A 7,116-nucleotide genomic window follows, 5' to 3' on the forward strand; every position below is an offset into this window, starting at 1 on the left:
CCTCCTGCAGCAAGCAGACCTTGGTAATAGGTCTTTCCAAACAGCTGGTTTTTGTTTTAATCCGTACTTGACGGACAAATCCTCTTCGGTCTGGGAAGGTTTGGATCACTCGACCTGTTGGCCAAGAATTTCTAGGAGCTGTGCTGTCCATAATGATCACAAGATCTCCCACAACGAGGTTCCTCTTAACTCCAATCCATCTCTGACGCTCCTGTAGCTGAGGTAAGTATTCCTTAACCCATCTCTTCCAGAATAGATCGGACATGTATTGTACCTGTTTCCACCTCCTAAGTACATACATGTCTGTCGGTTGGAACAACCCTGGGGGTAATGATGGTGAAGTCTTTAACTGCAACAAGTGGTTTGGAGTTAGTGCTTCCAGGTCATTTGGATCCATGGAAGCCTTGGTGATTGGACGGCTGTTGATGATGGCTTCAATCTCACAGAGCACTGTGTGAAGACCTTCTTCATCCAGGTTTTGCACCTTAAACATTGAATTAAGGACTTTACGCACTGATCTTATTAACCTCTCCCATGATCCTCCATGATGAGAGCCAGCCGGTGGGTTAAAACTCCATCTGATTCCCTTCTGCAGCAAAAGATCATTGATCTGCCCCTGGTTCCACTGTTTAATGGCAGCTTTCAACTCACGTTCTGCACCTACAAAATTAGTTCCATTATCTGAACGGATCTCTCGCACCTGTCCCCTTCTGGAAATGAAATGCCTGAGTGCATTAATGAATGAGTCCGTATCCAATGATGGAGCAACCTCAAGGTGTACAGCTCTGATGGCAAGACAGGTAAATATAACCCCATACCGCTTTACCATGCTCCTTCGGCTCTTAACCTCAAAAGGTCCAAAATAGTCCACTCCCACTCGAGTAAATGGTGGTTCATCTGGGACTATTCTTTCGTGTGGCAAGTCTGCCATTTGCTGGTAAACTGGCAGAGCATTTAGACGGCGACAGACGATGCATTTGGACAGTACTTTCCTTATGGCTACACTGACACCAGTTATCCAGTACTTCTCCCTCAATTTGGACAGCATATGGTTCCGTCCACCATGCCCCACTTCCTGATGGATATGTCTCAGCAAGAGTTCTGAAATGTGAAGATCTTTTGTTAATATTATAGGGTGTTTAACTTCCACAGGCATAGCCAACCTACAGAGACGACCACCAACTCTCAGGATTCCATCTTGCAGCTGTGGACAGAGTTTATGGAGGTGACTGGATATTTTAATATGTTGCCCTTTCTCCAGACTGGCTAGCTCTTCAGGAAATCTCTGTCCCTGACAGAATTTAATGATGGCAAGCTCAGCCCGGTCCAAGTCCTCCACTGTAAGTTTACTGCTTGTCCTTTTAAAATAATCAATCTCCTCTGCCACGGAGGAGCTCTGCTGTGCATTGTTGCCAGACTGTACAACGGTCTGATGAAAGTGCCTTGTTTCCTTTAAACAAGACATGAGCCAGTCCTTGATCCTCAAGAACCATGCTACAGATTTCTTAAGGCGTGTCCAGGAAGAAAAATACTTGATCAGGTAAGTGACTGGATCTTCTTTGAGTTGTGTAACGTTTGTTGCAGCAACATTTTTGACCTCGGGGTCTTCAGATGAAAGGTAGTTGACGTCCTCCTTGTTTACAGGCCACTCACTCTCCGGATGTAAAAGAAAGTGAGGCCCTGACACCCATGTAGTGTTTTGAATAAACACATCCACCTTAACACCTCTAGATGCCATATCAGCTGGATTGCTTGCAGTGTCCACATACCTCCACTGCTCAGGACTGGAAACTTTCAGGATTTGAGAGACCCGATTAGAAACGAAAACTTTGAATCGTGAGGTTTCATTTCGGATGTATTTGAGCACAGATGTACTGTCCGTCCAAAACACAGAATCCAAAAGATCCATATGCATCTCCTTCCTCCAAAGAATGTCCATGCGACTGGCCATGGTAGCAGCAATAAGCTCCATTCTAGGGATGGTTACGGATTTTAACGGAGCCACTCTTGCCTTCCCCATGATGAAAGCACTGTGCATTACTGAATGCTGGTTCTTCAGCAACAGGTAAGAAACTGTTCCATACCCATCCTGACTGGCATCACTGAAATGGTGTAACTGGGCTGTAACAACATCTCCAAAGCATGATGGTTTCACACATCGGTCCACCTTAAACACATCCAACAAATGCAGCTGCTGCAGCCATTTCAGCCAATCCTTTGACAGGGACTCCGGCACAGTGTCATCCCAGCCAATTTCTCTCCTGCACAAATCTCTCAGAATTTTCTTTGCTGTTAAAATGACAGGGCTTAGCATTCCCAGAGGGTCATAAATTGAACTGATAGTAGAGAGAATTCCTCTTCTGGTGAGTGGTCTATCCTTTAGTACAATCTTGAACTTAAAACAGTCTGATTTTATGCACCATTCCAAACCCAGCACTCTCTCCACAGGTAATGAATCCAACTCCATGTTTAACCCTTCCATGCCTCTTGCTCTGTGACTTTCAGGGATAGCTTCCAATACACCGGGCCTGTTGGTTATCCATTTTGTGAGGGAAAACCCACCCCTGGCACACAGAGAAACCAGCTCCTGGTAAAGTGACACTGCTTCCTTCTCTGTAACAACTGACACAAGGCAGTCATCTACATAAAAAGAGTTCATTAATTTGTCTACTGCATTCTCACTGTAGTGACATCCATAATCCTCTGCACACCTTCTGAGGGCATAATTGGCACAACTAGGTGATGATGCTGCCCCAAACAAATGCACCTTCATACGGTATTCAACAGGTTGTTGTTCCACATCTCCATTAGGCCACCAAAGAAACCTAAGCAGGTCTGAGTAATCCGAAGAGACCCGTACCTGGTAAAACATGGATTCAACATCAGCCATGATTACTACTGGTTCCTTTCTAAAACGAGTCATGACTCCTATCAAAGAACTCGTAAGATCTGGGCCCTGTAAGAGCTGAGCATTCAACGATGTTCCTTGATAACTCGCTGCACAGTCAAACACAACTCTCATCTTTCCCTTGGTGGGATGAAACACTCCATGGTGTGGTATATACCATACCTTTCCATCACTGCGGTCTAGTTCCTCTACAGGCACCTTCTCAGCATAATCTTTAAGAAGCAGATCATTCATAAAGTTGTTATATTCAGCATGAAATAATGAATCTTTCTGAAACCTCCTTTTCAGATGATGCAAACGCTGTTCGACAATGTTCTTGTTTTTTGGCATGCTGACGTCAATGCTCCTTAATGGTAATGCAACTTGGTAGTGCCCATTCACATGTTTTACTGAATTACTCACTAGTTCTAGGAATTTTTGATCTTCTCTTGACATACCAGCATAATCATCGAGACGGTTTTCAGGGAAGTCAGTTTTAAACTGTTGGTGCCAAATCTCATCCAGATTTACAGCTGACACTCTATTAACCATTACCAGGGGCTGTTTCCAGTTAACCCTTTCTCCACTGTCTCCCATCAGTGGTCCATTAACAGTCCAGCCCAACATGGTTCTAATGGCATATGGTCCATCATTTACACTGCATACCACTTGTAATGGTTCCAGTGCTTTAGGGACATTGGTTCCTATCAGGAGTTCTATTTCAGAATCGATCTGAGGTAAATGAATGTGTTTTAAGTAAGACCATCTTTTAATATCCCTATTAGTTGGAATATTTCCTCGGTGCACTGGCATGGACTCTTGTGTATAAACTTTTGGCAGCTCAAGAAAACGATCTCCTTCCAGAGCTGCAACCTCCAAACCAGATATAATGTTGCTACTCACAACCTTCTCCTGCCCCATGGTTCGTAGAAGAATACGCCCCTTCCTTCCTGTAAGGTGAAGCTTGTGCATCAAGTTCTCTGTACAAAACACTGCAGTGCTCCCTTGGTCCAAAAATGCATAGGTATTAATAATTTTGCTTCCTTTATTAGATTTTACCTGAACCGGTACTATGGGTAGCTTGCAGTCCTCATCTCCAGCCCCTGTAAGACCACTTGACACCAGCATGTTGTCAACAGGCACCACTGTGTTCCTCTCAGTCTGCTCAGTAACATGTGCAGGTTCCCTATGAAGTACTGTAGGATGCTTAAGGTTACACTTTGAACAGGAAATCCTTTTACGGCAATTTTTACTGATGTGTCCTCCTGTACACAAACAGCCAAAACATATACCATTTTCCCTCAAGAAGCCTATCTTCTTCTCGTGTACCATCTTCCCCAGCTGTACACACATATCTAGGGTGTGTCCTCCTCCACAGCACATACACACTTTCTTATCTGTTGTTATAATTTCCTTCCTTTTCTTTTCAGACTGACATTTACTTTCCACAGTGCCCACACTGGTCGCAAAGCTGATTCCTTTGTTTCCTGATCGATATTGTGACTTAAGTTTGTTCATTCCTTTATTTCCACTTACTGATGTAGTGTCTTGTATGTTACCAAACACCGGATCTGTGAGTATTTTCACTTGCTTCTCAATGAAATCAGCAATGTCTTTGAACTTAACTCTCTGGTTATTTCTTTCCTGCAGCTCACAAACCTGGCTCCTCCATCGATCTCTGAGTTTATATGGAAGTTTTTTAATAATACACAACATATTAGAAGGCATGTCTAAGTCATGAAGATACTGCACATCCTCCATTGCATTACAACAGCCTCTGAGAAAGAAACTGAAATCCTGCAGAGCCTTCACATCCTCGGTTTTAATTGGAGACCATAAAAGGGCTTTGTCCATATAAGCAGAGGCCACTTTCTGTTCGTCCTCAAACTGTTCCTTCAACAAAGTTTTTGCTTTCAAATATCCTCGATCTGGATTCATATAATGACAGCTCCCCACAAGTGCTTTAGCATGGCCCCTTGTATATTGCTCCAAGAAATACAAACGGTCACAGTTGTCATTTATATTTTTCTCAATACCATTCTCAAAAGCTCTAATAAAAGAGTGGTATTTCAGTGGGTCACCATCAAATATGGGTATTTCTCTTTTTGGTAAAGCTGAAAGCCCCTGTTGCTGCATCAACAGTGTTGTTACCTCATTCTGTTTCTTCATGAGACCAAGAACACAATTTTTGGTTTCCGAATCCATGAAAATATCTGTATTGAAATTATGTGGTCCTTGTGAATCTTGCATGTCGAAAGAATTCAGGTGTTTTTGCGAAAATGGTGGGTCAATGATGTTTGATGGAGTTATATTGTCCAACACTGGAGTAAGCTTGACTTTGGGTTTAGCTCCTAAATATCTCTCCTTATTTGAATCTGATGGAATAAATTCACCTGCATCAACATTGAGTGGTTGTTTAGACTGTTTTGCCACATAAGAGTTCATCCCATCTGAAACATTTGATGTCAGTATCACGCTTGTTGTTGTACTGTGTGTTTTGAGAATCTCAAGTTTTGCCTGTTCTCCTGCAATTTCAGCATCCAGTTGCAATCTTTCTTTCCTTTTACGCAACTTTTCCTCCTCTTCTTCCAGTGCATGTCTTTCTTCTAATAATTTTTTCTTCATGGCTAAAGCAGCCAACTCAGCTTGGGCTTTTAAACGTGCAGATGAGGTTGAAGAATGTTTTGACAGTGATGATTTGTTACAGCTTATGTTTGAGACACTATCACATGGATTAATTTCATCCTCATTTTCAACTTCATTTGATTTTGCAGAAATCACATTTTCGTTCATTTCTGTTGCATTCTGTGAAACACCCTGGGTTTGCTCAGTTTCACTGATCCATTGCTCAGTTTGGTTTTGAAACACACTGCTGTAATTCATTATGCTTAAAAACCATTCCTTTTGTTTAAGAAATTCATCCTCAGGAAGTAATGGCATAAGTTCATCATGTGCATTAACAGCACTCTCACACATTGTGTTTAAAGTCATTAAACATTGCTTTATTTGAAGGATGTTTGCCTTTTGTTTCATATATTCTTTCATTTTTGGTATCAACCCTTTGATTTTATCAACAGCACGTTTACGTTCACATTGCAATCTCTCAATTTTATTCAGCAAGGCCTTTTGAGTGAGTTTGCTTTCCCTTTTCTTTCCCATCTCTTCAACCGAGCACGGGGTACCACCAGTTTGACTCATAGTGACTCTTTTGATTCAGTGTTCAGTGAATCACAACATCCAAACACAATGCAACGTTTGAACACGCTCAAACGATTCGATTCAATTCAACAGCAGTTCATTTTCCTTCCAAACAACATCACGGCATCACACAAACAAGCCGCAAAGTGCAGACTTCCTACAGACACCAAAGTAAGTCGCGCGACCTCGCGCATCCGATTTGCATTCCAAACAACTTTAACATGCACCAATGCCAACCAGATTCCTCATCCACACATATATCCACAGATAAACTTATCTGTCCTATGAAAACGAACACATGACGTGGCCCATTTGGTTTGCAATCGCATCACTTACTTGGCGTCTTCCTGATTCGTCTGTGCGCTGATTTTGCGAGCGATGATTTTCCTGATAAGATGCCGTTTTTTGTTGACAAAATATTGCGACTTCCTGATGCCTCCTATAAGTCGCTCGAGAGGCAGTGAGGGTCCTTTATATTTGTGACGCGCTGGTGGCTTTAGACAGAGACACTGAGCCCAAGATGTTATATGGAAAGACTTTATGTAACTTGAAGCATGAAAAAACAATACAGCAATTTGTGTCTTTGAATACCTTGTATGGTGCCGATTATTGCGTTGGTGTGATGATTGTTGCGTGTGCCGTTGTGATACAGTTTTGCGTTGCTTGGTTTGCGCTGCTGTTTGCGTGGCTGTTTGCGTTGCTGTTTGCGGTCAACAAAAAATACGGCTACCCCACTCTCCTTCTCTCCTCCTCACCTGTGTGATTGTGCACGCGCTTTATGTTCGAGCAGGTGCCAATTATGCCCACGTGACCAAAACATAAAACGTCACTGTGAAACCCAAACCAATCAGTATACAAATAAACATTATAATTAAATGAAAAGTAATATGGCTCCTATAACAAGTTTATTTCAAAATGATTAATAAAACATGAAGTCTTTATAAGAGCGTTATTGAATCATATTAATTAATAATTCATAAAAGAATAGTTTGATTTATATGATATAAAACATCTAATATGATGTCTATGGT

This window comes from Danio rerio, chromosome 4, assembly GCF_049306965.1.
Source record: "Danio rerio strain Tuebingen ecotype United States chromosome 4, GRCz12tu, whole genome shotgun sequence".
NCBI classification, from domain to species: Eukaryota; Metazoa; Chordata; class Actinopteri; order Cypriniformes; family Danionidae; genus Danio; species Danio rerio.